This window comes from Hirundo rustica, chromosome 28, assembly GCF_015227805.2.
Source record: "Hirundo rustica isolate bHirRus1 chromosome 28, bHirRus1.pri.v3, whole genome shotgun sequence".
NCBI classification, from domain to species: Eukaryota; Metazoa; Chordata; class Aves; order Passeriformes; family Hirundinidae; genus Hirundo; species Hirundo rustica.
In genome coordinates, this window is record NC_053477.1 from 2,114,673 (window position 1) to 2,129,153 (window position 14,481).

Consider the following 14,481-nt stretch of genomic DNA (forward strand, 5'->3'; position numbering starts at 1 on the left):
CCCTCATTTTATTTTATTTTATTTTATTTTTATTTTATTTTATTTTATTTTATTTTATTTTATTTTATTTTATTTTATTTTATCTTATTTTTTTATTTCTTTTAAACATTTTCTGATGAAATAAAAAACAAACCCACTTGAACATTTGCCAAAGGAGAAGAAACGGGGAAGTCTCAATCAGCCTAAATAACGGACTCAGAGCTGAAAAACACACTGGAAAGGAGGAGGCTGCAGAGGCTTTTTTGTGGTTTGGTTCCATTTCCTCGGAGCAGGGAGAGAGGTGAAGATCCCTGCCCAGAGAGACCGGGAATGTTCTGAGTGCTCAGCTGATCCTGGTCCAGCTGGCAGAGCTCCCTCCCACCTGAGCAAGGGTTACCTGCAGAAATTATCCATCCTGGGAACGGCCGTGGGGCCTGTGGGGTCTCTTCCAGGAGAATGGGTCAGGACAGGGCTAAATGTTTGAATTTGAGTGGTGATTATTTTATATACGAATGCAGGAGTGTGTTTATTTATTTATTTATTTATTTGCATAATTTACTCATTTATTTATATATATATTTCCACAAATATTATCTATATTTCCACAAAAATTATACGTATTTTTACATTTTTTATTTTTATATATTTTAATTTTTTATATATGATGTTCAAAATGTTATATTATATATTTTCCTGTTGTATATTTGTAAATTTATCTAGTTATATGTTTATATATTTATCTCTAGATCTGTGTATTTATTATATCTAGATTCGTACATTTATTATATTTTATAAATATGTATTTTACATTGATAATATTTTACATAGGCATATATATATAAAAATACACATATAAAATACATTTATATACACGCATACATATATACACACACATATGCACACACATATATACATATATACACATATATACATATATACCTAAATAAACATATATACACACATTTATAAATACATCCATGCCTATGTAAAATATTATCAGTGTAAAATATACATTTATAATATATAATAAATGTACAAATCTATGCACATGTACACACAGATATACATGTAGTATAAAATACGCTCGGAATTTTCATCCAACCCATTTTTTTCCCAAGCGAAAATACTTTCAAATTAACAATAACTTCTATTTCCATGCTCCACCAGCTTTGCCACAGGCACCAGCACCAGCAGCCCTCCCAAGCTGCCGGCAAGGGAGAGAAGAACACGTTTGTGTTTCCTGTGTGGAGAAGAGGATTTACCGGGGATTTACAACCCCGAGTAACTTCTCCTCGCAGGATCAGAGGTGGAGCAGCCGCTGGAAGCTCCTGAGCTGCTGCTCTTTGTCCAAGTTCCTCCTCCTGCCCCCTCTCAGGTCATCTGACTCTTTTCTCTCCCCAAATGGGAATATTTTGCAATGATCCAGCAGAGCCTGCCTTGAGAATCAGTTTTCGACTCTGCCCACCAGGGAAAAAAAGCAGGGAGGTTTGGGAACGGCTGATTTGGGGAGGGGATGATCTGGGAAGAAATGTCTTGGGCTCCTCTCAGGTCACTCCTCTCCTGCCCAGTCTGTTCCGAACACTCCCTGGGGAGAAGGACAACACTGGACGGGGTTTGGAGCGCCCTGGGACGGTGGGAGGTGTCCCTGCCCATGGCAGGAGTGGCACTGCGTGGGATTTAGGGTCCTTCCAACCCAAACCGCTCTGGAATTCTGCGGTGCCAGGCTGGGAGGTGAGTGTGCACACACTGGACTTCTCCGAAGTGATCAGCTCTTTCATCCTCTGTTACTCTGGTTTTTCTGAGTTTTTTAAAGCCTTTTGAATTTTCATAAAATGGAGTCAGACCTTTTAGCTACTGTACAATATTAGGAGCAGTTTCTACCTTTTTCTCACAGATGTAACATAAACAAATCCTTTGTTTTTCATTCTCTGTCCTTTGTTTGCATATTTCTAACCTGAAAACAATTGTAACTGACGGCTGGTCTGGCCAGTTGGCTTGAGAGGTGAAAACTCTAAAAGCCAATCTTCAGCCAGACCCACAAATGTATAAAAAGTAAGAAATAAACCAGGAAGCTCTCTCTCCGCCCTAACTCAGCTTGAGCTGGATTGGAGAACGTCTCTGCCCTGCGAAACTTCTTGTCTCCCGTGTGATTGCTTTGCCTCAAATGACAGCATGAGCCAAATCCACCCAGAATCCCACTGACTCCCCAAATGCCCCACATTTCTGGGGCTTTCTGCTCTGAAGGGCTGTCACAACCCTGTGAGGGTGACACTGGACTCTCTGGTGACAGGGCCACCCTGGTGAGAGCTGAACTGATGGAAATCATCGTGGCTTTCTCTCACATTTCCTCACCAGTGGGACAGGAACGCACTGAAAGTCCCCAGGAAACGTCCCCGTCCTGCTGCCCTGCTCACAGAGCAGCCAGCACGGTCAGGGCAGGGTTTGGGAGCATCTGTGCCTCATCAATGCTTTTTAAATCCTCATGAAGTTTTCGTAGGTGTCAGGGAAATCCACAAACACCAGAGGTTTATGTGCACAAAGGAGACAGAGGAGCCATTCAGCTTTATTTGAATAAAGGGAGAGAGTCCACCGGGGCACATCCCGCGGGGTTTTCTCTCTCTTGGGGTTTTGGAGGGAGCAGCTTCCCTTTTATCCCAAGCTCCTGGCTGCACATCGCCCTGTTCTTTTCCCCATCGCTGAGCTACGGGGAAGGTTCAGCCTTCCCAAACCACCCTCCACATATTCCCCACCTTGAACCTCCTGTTTTACCCCAAGGTTCAGAGACCCAGGCTTGTGCAGACCCTTGTCTATCTCAGGAACCTTTCAGACCCTGGTCTGTCTCAGGAGCCTTTCAGACCCTTGTCTATCTCAGGAGCCTTTCAGACCCTTGTCTATCTCAGGAACCTTTCAGACCCTTGTCTATCTCAGGAACCTTTCAGACCCTGGTCTCTCTCAGGAACCTTTCAGACCCTTGTCTCTCTCAGGAGCCAAGCGGCCTGGGCCCGGTGAGGAACCTGCTGCTCAGAGTCAGTAGAGACATTAAGACCCATTTCAAAGACATTAACACCCATCAAATTATTTTTGAAGACACCACGTCTTCCCTCTCATAGGGATCAAACTGCCTTTGCAATGAGACACATGAACCCGGCACTGGTAATGCCCCAAATCCCAGGATTAAACACCACCAGCTCGGGGCAGGTTTTTAGGGCAGTGAGAAGGTGTTTTTCCTCGTCCTCCTGACTGCAGGAGTGCCTCACTCTGTTAGCATTCAGCTGCAGTGGATGATTTGGTGATAAGGCCTGCTTGGAGTCAATTTATCTGGGCTGCATTCACTTGCTCCCTTTTAATTTGGCCTCATTCTCCAAGGATGAAACAGATCCACAGCTCAGGAATCAGCTGCTGCCAGCGCAGCCCCTGTGCAGCTTTGTTCCAAGGGCTGCAGAACTCACACCCTGGGTTTTCCTTTCCCCCCTCTCCCCACCGCTGGTAAATGATGAATAAATTAGCAATTTGCGTGTAATGGCTGGAGCAGCTTCATTAATACCCTGTCAGGGAGTGCTTGGTACAACTTCTGACATTGAGGCTCTAATGTCCTGTGAATTATTGAAGGAAGTGCTCACATCCGAGTTCTTATCTCCAGCTCTTCATGTGCTAAGTGTTTAATTGTCAACAATTCATGACCACTGCCTTGGGCTGGTGCATTAAAACACGAGTGCAGCAAACCCCTCTGGATTCCTGGGTGTGTTTGTGCCCTCGGTTTGAAAGCAAACCTGCGGGAGATCCCGCGTCAGAAATACAATTTAACAGGAAAATTAAAATGAATGCAGTAACACAGAAACACTGGCAGAGTCAGAATACAGCCTGTTGGTCAGGGTGTTGGTAGCAGTCCGATTAAACGGTGGCTGCAGTCCTCCTGGAGTGATGGATGTGGCTCTGTTGAAGCAGTGATCCTGTAGAAGGGCTTGATTTTCCTCTGGAGGGTCCAGTGGTGATTATGGAGCTCTTGTCCTCTGGGAATTCAGTGGATAAGGCTGCTTGTGGTGCTCCCAATCCCAGATTTTATCCAGGTGGGAATGCCGGGCTCCTCCCCTGGGTGCAGCATCTCCCCATGGATGATGGAATTGTCTCAGCCCTGCAGTGAGCCCGGATGGCCCAGGAACAGCAGAGATCCCTGCAGGGAGGATGGGGGCTGGAAGGGATAAAGAACACTGCCACACCTGGTTTGACAGCTGGGGATAGAATACAAACTGCTGGTTACACCTTGCATTGCAGCCTAAGACACGGTGTTTTGTTCTTGAGGCAGGATGTGCTGTGTCTGTTCTGGATACTGGACATGCCATGTTCATGCCCTGACAGTGTTTTGTTCTGGATGCAGGAGGTGCTGTGTTTGTTCTGGATGTAGGACATGCTGTTTTTGTTCTGGATGCAGGATGTGCTGTTTTCATGCCCTGTCAGTGTTTGCTCTGGATGCAGGACATGCTGTGTTTGTTCTGGATGTAGGACATGCTGTGTTCATGCCCTGTCAGTGTTTTGTTCTGGATGTAGGACATGCTGTGTTCATGCCCTGTCAGTGTTTTGTTCTGGAGGCAGGATGTGCTGTGTTCATGCCCTGTCAGTGTTTTGTTCTGGAGGCAGGATGTGCTGTGTTCATGCCCTGTCAGTGTTTTGTTCTGGAGGCAGGATGTGCTGTGTTCATGCCCTGTGTTTTGTTCCGGATGCAGGACATGCTGTTTTCATGCCCTGTCAGTGTTTTGTTCTGGATGTAGGACATGCTGTGTTCACACCCTGACAGTGTTTTGTTCTGGATGCAGGACATGCTGTGTTTGTTCTGGATACTGGACATGCCGTGTTTGTTCTGGATGCAGGACATGCTGTTTTCATGCCCTGTCAGTGTTTTTTTCCGGATGCAGGACGTGCTGTGTTTGTTCTGGATGCAGGAAGTGCTGTTTTTGTTCTGGATGCAGGACATGCCGTGTTCATGCCCTGTGTTTTGTTCTGGATGTAGGACATGCCGTGTTCATGCCCTGTCAGTGTTTTGTTCTGGATGCAGGACGTGCTGTGTTCACACCCTGTCCGTGTTTTGTTCCGGATGCAGGACCTGCTGTCAGCAGGGCTGTTCCTCTGCCTGTCAGAGACACAGAGAATTTGGGAGCCAAAGGGATGCAGAGGCAACAGGAGTGTCCCACGTGACAGACAAGGAACTGAAACTTCAAGGGATTGATGTGCCCAGAGTGTCACAACAAATCTGCTGAGCTGAGCCGGCACCTTTTCACATTCCACCCATGGCTCACCTCTCTTGTAGCCCAGCTGTTGGAATTGAGACAACTTCTACATTACTTTAACAGACTTTACCAGGGGTTTTGTCCATCTTCACCCAGAGGGAAGGGAATGGAAGATTCTTTTTCACAAAGCTCTGTTCCCTGGGCAAGGCCTGAGGAGCTTCACATCTCCGTGGACTCAGCCCAAGGACGCACAAGGGAAAAGTGACCATTCACGAACACCAATGCCCCAACATCCTTCCTGGTGGGCCGGACACACCTGGTCTGGGAAAAGATCAATAAGAGAACGAAGAATGAGGACCTAATTACCATCAAAGGCAGACAGATCAGTAACCAACAGGAAATCAAACACTAAGATTTGTGTCATTTGGGTCCAATGGACATTGAACCACTGAGCTTCTCTGGGCTTTGACAGTATAAGTCTGTGAAAAATCGAGTGAAGAACCCATGTGTGATGGAATGATTTTCTCTGCACAGCGAACCTTTTCTGTGGTTTCCTGTTCAGGAATTCAGAAAGGCTTTCCTAATTTCCCCCCCTTCTAATTTCCCCCCTAGCCCTTATGCTGCTGCTCAAGGGAATCTTCCAATTTTCCCCAGTTCAGGACCCAGATGGCAAAGAGGGCAGAGACCTCCTGCATGCCCCTGGTCTGACCATCAACTCCGCGTGAAAAAAGCTGAGAAGCTTCACACAGGAGACCTGACACGTGAAGAAAACACCAAGAGCAGCACCAGGAAATCCTGCCCTGTCACTTCTCATTATCCCAGCTCTTCCCAGCCAGGTTAAAGCCTCGTCCCGAGCTCCCTTTCCAGAGGCTGAGCATCCTTCACACCCATCGACATCAAGGGCACTCAGCTCCTCGCCAAATCAGGTTTTGCTTCCTCGGAGTTACCCAAGGAGCCTCTTGTAGGAGAAGGATTGCACTTGAAAATAACAATGGAAGGTGGTGGATGGGGGAGACGCTCAGAGCAGCTCCTTTTCAGCTCAGGACCCAGGTGGAACACCCTGGGGTTGAGATTTTCACTCCGGGTCTTATTCCTGATTCCTCTCCATGACAAGTGGAGGTTCACCCCCCTTCCAGGAATGAGCCTTGTGCTCCTGGCAGGATAAATAGATCAGACAATGCGGTTCCAGGCTGTTATATTTTGTATGACTCTTTTAAGATTAAATACAAAAAGGGTCTGCAGAGAGAGAGAGACATTGCAGGACAAAAGAGTAAAGAAAGGGAAATTATCCAAAGCAGCTGTTAAATCACTAAATAAAAGAAATCCAAGCCATATAAAAATATAAGAGGACAGGAAAATGGGGATAAAGCCATTTAAAAAATAAACCACCTTATCCAGAAAAGGGAGTCCCAGGGATGCCCTTCCCTGTCCTCTCCACGGAGGAAATCCCTGTTATCCCAAACTGGCTGTATAATTGCATCTCCAGGACTCAGCCCGCACTCAGCCACCCAATCCTGGCTCGTACAGAAATGGATTGGAGCTGAAAATTCCTGCCCCTTTAGGAATCTGCCACATGTGCCCATTTTGGATAAAATCAAACAATGCCACAGTCTGAGGGCCTGGCACTGCTGACCATTTGGCAGCCATTTAGCAGAAACCACAAGCAAAAGCAAAAATAGAAGTAATTTATTTAATTTTGAGCTAGCAGGGTGCTAAATAAGCTCGAAGGGCGACAATTAATCGAAGCGGCTGCACTTCCTGCCAAGCAGGGAGAACCCCACCTTTCCTTCGCCTCCAACTTCTCCTGTTTGCATGACAATGTCAGAGTTTTCCCACTTGGAAACCCAAGGCAGGGAGCTGGGATGATTACGGGATAATTCGTGTTTGCCAGAGCAGACAAAATCAATCGCAATTGTTTAGGCACCGGGCGCGTTTAATGGGGGTGAAAAAAGTATTTGCTGGACTTTTCCAACATGTTTTTTAATCCTGGTGATGGAACAGGATAGACTGACAAATCCTTTAGGAATTGTGCATCTCTCCTCTCCTCTCCCAGAGGGAATGCAGGGAGCTGCTGGATCCACTGCAGGTGAAGCCAAAATGGGTTTGGACAATGCTTGAAAACCACCTGCAAAGACCCCAAACAATCTGAGAGAGAGAGCGAGAGAGAAATTGATTGGTTCAGGAAGTCAATCGAATTCTCTGTTATAACAGATTAAATACAGAATTACTCAATTAACTTCCGATTAATTATGCCTTTCAGGTGAACACAGCGATCATCATCTTTGCTAACAGGAGGCACTGACTCTGAGGGGTCACACAACAACTTCAGCAGGGCTCTGAAAGCCCAGATCATTCCCTTTTCCACACATCCCAAACCTCCCCCACTGCCAGCACACACATTTCCCAGTTCCTGTCCTGTGCTGAGGATCTTTTCCCAAGAGCTCTGCATTCCCAGGGAGGGGTGGGAGGGAAAAACAAGTCCGTCCTTGTTCAAGTTCTAGCTACAGACCAGTTAATTCTAATTTTTCCTCTCTGCTTGAAACTAGAAATGTGGATAGAGAATGAGATCAAATCAGGAGCACATCAGACAAAGAGAGGTGGGACGATTTGGCCTCAGGAAGAGAAGGATCAGGGGAATCTCATCCAAGCAACTGCTGGGAAGGAGCAGAGATGTCCACGCCAGACCCCCTGAGATGCCCAGAGCCAGGGCAGGAGGTGATGGGTACACACTGAAACCTGGAAAAGGTTTTTAAACTGAAATAAAAGATTTTTATTGTGAGGGAGCTCAACCAAGGAGGCTGTGGAGAATTAATTTTGTGAAATATTCGGGAGGCAGAAGGACGCTGCCCTAGGCTCCTGCCCCTGCCTGGATCGGGCACGATGCTGCAACCACAGACATTCCCATGGAAGGTTCAGGTGCAGTGTTGGGAATGAGCCCCAAGCATTCCCATGGAGGGTTCAGGTGCTGTGTTGGGAATGAGCCCCAAGCATTCCCATGGAGGGTTCAGGTGCACAGCCTTTGAAATCAGCCTCAGACATTCCCATGGAAGGTTCATGTTCAGAATGTTGGGAATCAGCCTCAGACATTCCCATGGAGGGTTCACATTCAGAATGTTGGGAATCAGCCCCAGACACTCCCATGGAGGGTCCAGGTGCAGTGTTGGGAATGATTCCCAAACATTCCCATTGAGGGTCCAGGCACAGTGTTGGGAATCAGCTCCAGACATTCCCATGGAGGGTTCAGGTGCAGTGTTGGGAATGAGCCTCAAACTTTCCCATGGAGGGTTCAGGTGCAGAGCCTTTGAAATCAGCCTCAGACATTCCCATGGAGGGTTCAGGTGCAGAGTGTTGGGAATCATCCCCAGACACTCCCATGGAATGTTCAGGTGCAGTGTGTTGGGAATCATCCCCAGACATTCCCATGGAATGTTCAGGTGCAGAGTGTTGGGAATCATCCCCAGACATTCCCATGGAGGGTCCAGGTGCAGTGTTGGGAATCATCCCCAGACATTCCCATGGAGGGTCCAGGTGCAGCTCTGCCTTTGGGAATCTCCCATCACACAAATGGTGCAGATAATGAAGGACCTGGAGACGCCCGAGGAAGGGGAGCTGATAAAAGTTCCCCAGTAATGTGTCCTGGGTTAATTATTGATGGGAGGCTTGATGGTCTCATTACCGGGTCAGCCACGACCTCTGGGCAGCATCTTCATCTTTCCAGATTAATAAATGATTGTGATGCAAACAAGTCTGGCAATTGCTTCTTTAGTGCCACAAAAATATCTATTTTTTAGCTGAGGAGAAAGGTTGATTTTAACACAAGCAAATGTCCTTCAGAAGCAGACTTTATTTATACTCAAGAGGCCAATTACTCATTTTAAGTCATTTTTTTAAATCCTGGTTTTCGCTTTATAAGACCTGGGCAAGTTGTGAGGGGTTATCTTGACTGAGGCCCTTTCGATGGCATGCATAAAAATGTGTAAAGAGAATTTTAACATGAAAAAAAACTTGTCAGACTGTTGGAAAATATATCAGGCAGCACCTATTTTTAATTCTAACTTGATAAATGAAAATATTTTTTTAATTTATCTGCAGAACTCCTCCATTCTATACAAGTACAGACTCTCCAAGGACAGGTAGATTACAGGACATCCCGTCCGAGTAGGTTTTTGTCCAGCTCATCATTTGGGATTAAAATTCTCCCATGGAATGAGAATGTTCCAAGATCATTCTCAACAAGAAAGGCTTTGAGAGGGGAAAAAAAGCAAGGATGAACTATCAGAAATTATCCATAAATATTGGATATTGGTATTCAGCTGTGATTATGAACACCCTAAAAATGCTGACCCACACTCCTATGGAAAAAAATAATCAGGAAATAATGGATGGGAAAACACACGGTGCAAAATAAACTCCCTCGGCAGACAGCGTGGGATGAACCTGGAAATTCGGGTTCTATTTCTGGCTGTGTTCTGACAGATCCCCTCCCCTGTCTGTTCTCACCTTGCCTCCTCCTGGGATCAGGACTTTCCCTTGTCACAGCTGGGTTTGGGTTCTGGCCAAGACCCCCGTGACCTTTCTGGCCCCTAGAAATGCTTTATCAGTGAAATCCTTGAATTTCATCAAAGCAAACACAGAATCGTAGTGAGAAATGTCTAACCTGGGTCTTCTCCTCATGGGGAGCTTAATCCAGCACCAGAGCAGAAAAAAAATCCAGGAAAAAACCTCCTTGACAGTGAACAAAATCCAGAAAGTAAATAATGTCTTCTCACATTTATAACAATTTCTATTTATTCTATTGAGAAGACAGTTTTAGTCTATTATTTAAGTGTAATGACAGGTGCTCCAGAGCCTGTAATAAAGGAATATTTCCTGTTATGACATTTATTTACATGAGAGGTTGGATGTGCCCATCACAACTGCAATGTGTTTGATGGGCTTTTCATAAAATCAGATGTAGAACCTTGTCTTTATCCTCTCAGCACACACTGAAGCACCTCCTCAGGACCCGCTTTGGTCTCTCCCATGCAAATATTTCCAGGGATTCACTTCTCTTCCTGGTTGTCCCACAATTACTTTGGCAAAAATTGCTTCACCTCTTTTATTTTCGGCCAATAATGATGAAGAATCTCTTCAGAGCTTTCAAATGCAGCCCCAGATCAACCCCCCAGAGCTCTGAGGTGTTTCCTTGCATCCCTCTACACAATCCTTCCAATAAAGGATCCGTGAGGGAGTTCATGGAACATCACCCTAGTAACTGAGCAAGAGACATCTGAAGAAAATGGGCACCTGGATTCCAGCATCATCAAAGATCAGGAAAACTCACGGAATTCTGGAATGGTTTGAGTTGGAAGGGTCCTTAAATCCCACCCAGTGTCACCCCTGCCATGGGCAGGGACAGCTCCCACTGTCCCAGGCTGCTCCAGCCTGGCCTTGGACACTCCCAGGGATGGGACAGCCACAGCTGCTCTGGATTCCTGGCTTATTTGTGCCTTAACTCTACGGAACAGGGATTTATGGATTACAAACCTGCTTTTATTCGAGAAGATCCTGATGAAAAACCTGCCGATGTTCAGGTCCTTGGGGCTGCACCAACACAAACCTTGATCTCGGTGCTGTCCTGCACCTCTGAGCCTGTCACAGAACCAAAGCAGCAGCTCGGGCTCTATTTGCTCCCCAGCTGCCTCCCCGGAGATCCCAAACCTGCAGTCAGGGACCCCTGAGCTCGGAGTTCAGGGGTTTCTCAGCGGGTCCTGCACAGTGCTTTCATTTGGGACCCCACTCAGCAAATCAAACTCCGCTTTCCTTCACCCTCTGGTTCCACTGAAACCATTCTGAGCCCGTTCCCAGTGCTGGGGTGGCGCTGGGAGCTGGAGCAGTGGGGATGGCAGGGATGTGGGGAATGGGGTTTGCTTCCCACAGCAGTGCAGAGTTACCTGTCGCTGGAGGACACGAAAAGAACGACACTCACGCAGTTAGGTTCAGCAAAAGAGAGTAAAAGACGGCAGTTTATTTCTTGACCTAGATTTATATAGCTTCTGGACAGTGACCAGGGATTGGAGGATAAGTTTGCCACCTCTCTGACCCTACCGGTCAAACTAGAAGTCCATCAATCGTCCTTCCTCCAGAGAGGAATGCGAAAACAATCACTTTGTTTATGTTACAACCTGTGACAAACTCTGCTACAAAAATGCAAAAAACATCAGAAGGCTGAAAAGAACAGGCAAGTTTCCCATCCTCCTGCTCTCATCGCCACAACACGGACAAAACCTGACCTAAAACCCAATCATCTCCTTCCTGGAGCTCCGTGAAGCCTCTGCGTGTTGGTAAAACAGGAATGGGTTACAGGAGGCCGTACACAGAGTCAATATTTCCTTTCCATCACACACGGCTCCCAGAGCACGAGATTTCTTAGGGCATGGCTGTAAATACACCCACAAGAGACACCCGGGTCACACCGGCCTCACATCAGCCATGAACCAGCTCTGGACTCGCAGGGTCACGCCAGCTCAGGAGCCCGTCTGGGTTAATTACGTTTGCTGAGAGACAGGACTAATTAGCCCGCGCACGATGCGGACACAGCTTCAGGAGACTGAAGCCAACACGGTGAAAAATTTGGTAGGGACTTCACGGGTCTGTCTTGGTGTTGAAAGGTCAATGAGGGCCAACCCCAGCGGGTGGGGAAGGAGGAGAAGTGGCCCCACGATGAAGAATTCTGCAGATAACAGCGGCATTGATTCGGGTAGGAAATTGTAATTCCGGACATCGGAATTCCAGCCGGCTGCAGCCTCGCCTCTCCTTTCCCCCTCACCTCCCTGCCTGCTCCTGCTGCTGGGGTGAGGCTCAGAGCTGCCTGGCTGGACACATGAAAGCTTCATTTACATGCCTGGAGCAGCTGGAGTGGAATTAATGTCGGGCTCATTATCTCCGCTTAGGATGGAGAAGCCCCCGGGTTTGCAGCGCATACTGATGCAAGGCAGAGAGGGGGAAAAGGCAAAAAAACCCCAAAAAGCTGCTGTTTTCACATGGCAGAGAGCCGAGGACAGCCCAGAAAGGAGAGAGTTAATCTGGAGTAATCCCCTGGAAGTTAACGGCACCTAATGCCATTTATTACAGGAAGGTGTTGGAGCACGCAGCCCACGCCACAGTGCTTTTAATTAAAAGGTGGAAGGAAAGTGAAATCATTTATCCAAATCACCCTGCTTAGAGTTAGGGCCCGGTTTTGAAATATCCATTTCCATACATCCCCAGCCTGGGCATTAGCAATTCCAAGATTTAAAAATTCAGGAGACTATTAAAAAAGGGATTTATTGGCTGCTGCTGTTTAATGAGGCGGCAGGATTCACCCAGGTCAGCTGTGACAAACCTTTGTCCTGCAGCCACACGGAACCAAATCACTGTCCTGGGGCAGGGCTTTACTGACAGCGGAGAGTTTGGATATCCAGAAAGTGATGGAATAGCAGGAAACTTCTCCACAAAGTCAGGGAGGGGATTGTGCCCCTGTGCCCTGCTCAGGCGAGAGCCCAGCTGCAGAGCTGCCCCAGCCCTGGGCCCAGCGCAGCCAGGACCCGGAGCTGCTGGAGAGATCCAGAGGAGGCACCAGGATGGTCAGAGGGAAGGAGCAGCTCTGCTGGGGAAAAAGGCTGGGACAGCTGGGATCGTTCTGATGCCTTAGGATTTGAGCTTTTTCCATTTCCCATCTCTTTGTGACCCTGCAGCTCTTCAGTGTTTAACTCCAAACCCCACACACAGCGGCAGCTGCTGCTTCCCCGTTTTGCTCACACACAGCAATTCCTCTCCAGGCTGGGGATCAAGGACACCTCACTGCCTCAGGCCCTGTGAAATTTAAACAAAAGTGAGCTGGGGGCAGCAAACTCGGGGTCAATGACTTCATTGGCTGAGGCTGTAATTGGGAGATGAACCCCGGTGTGCAAATGGACCAAACTGATCCAAGGGTGAAACCCGTGACCATTGTCCATTTGTGGGTGCAGCCCCTGGGGGGCTTTGTCTGCCCTGAATGTACCTGGAGGCCCTTCCAAAAATAGAAATAAACTGATTTTTATTCCCTTAATTCCATCTGGCCTCTGTTTTTAGGGAGCCCCAAAAATACATCAGTCCAGCCTGGAGAAGAAAAGCTTCAAGGTGACCAAACCGTGGCCTTCCAAGGATACAGGAGAGATGGAGAGAGACTTTGGACAAGGGTCTGGAATGACAGGACACAGGGAATGGCTTCAAACTGCCAGAGGGCAGGGTTGGATGGGATATTGGGAAGGAATTCCTGGCTGTGAGGGTGGGGAGGGGCTGGGATGGAATTCCCAGAGGAGCTGTGGCTGCCCCTGGATCCCTGGAAGTGCCCAAGGCCAGGCTGGAGCAGCCTGGGACAGTGGGAGGAGGGAGGAGGGGCTTTATGGTCCCTTCCAACCCAACCCAAGCTGGAATTCTCTGGTGACAGCCACGAGGGGAGAGCTTTGCTTGCAGTGAGTCCCTCCCTGATTCCCATGGATCCAGCCCAATCCCATCAGCAGGCCCTGAAACATGGAACAGGACAGGATTTAAAGCTGTCTCCACAATGGAGAACTGGACCAATTGTTTAATGATTGATGAGGGAAATGTCAGGTGAATTATTTGCCAAATGATACTGGTCCATCTGTTGCAGAATTTTGCGTGTAATGACAGAAAGAAATTAATTATGTCTCATTCAGAGATAGAAACATTCCAAATTGTGAATCTCAGCTCTCTTCACAAACCAGTCCAGCATCATTATCCCCACCATCCAAGTACAAAAACGGGAGCGTCAGTGGGAGGGGAGTCACAAACCTGAACCCAAAAGCCCAAAATCCACCGAAAGTGCTCCAGGGGTGACCCAAAACTCCTTTCCCAGAGGGAAATCACAGAGGGCCCGTCCCATCTCCAGGTGATTGCCCCCGAGATGTGAGTGCCCCAAAATCACCTGGACACCAGGCAGAGACGGAAAATCCAGGCCTGGGGGTCCCCACCCTCCCTCCCCAGCTCTGCCTTGGCCACTGATTTTTCATGCAACTCCAGTGGCCTCAATTCCCAATTCCACTGGTGTGTTACATCAAAGGCAGTCGGATTTAACGCCATTCAGATTTCAGGAACATTAAAACGGCAGCATTTAATACTCTTTTTTTCCCTCAAAGTTAACTCTTTGCTGGCCCCCATCTGCTTTGAGACGACACCAAGCACACAAATTTTTCCATTACACTTCACACCACGTTCCCCAAACATATGGATCTTCCAATCCCTTCATCTATTGGGATTT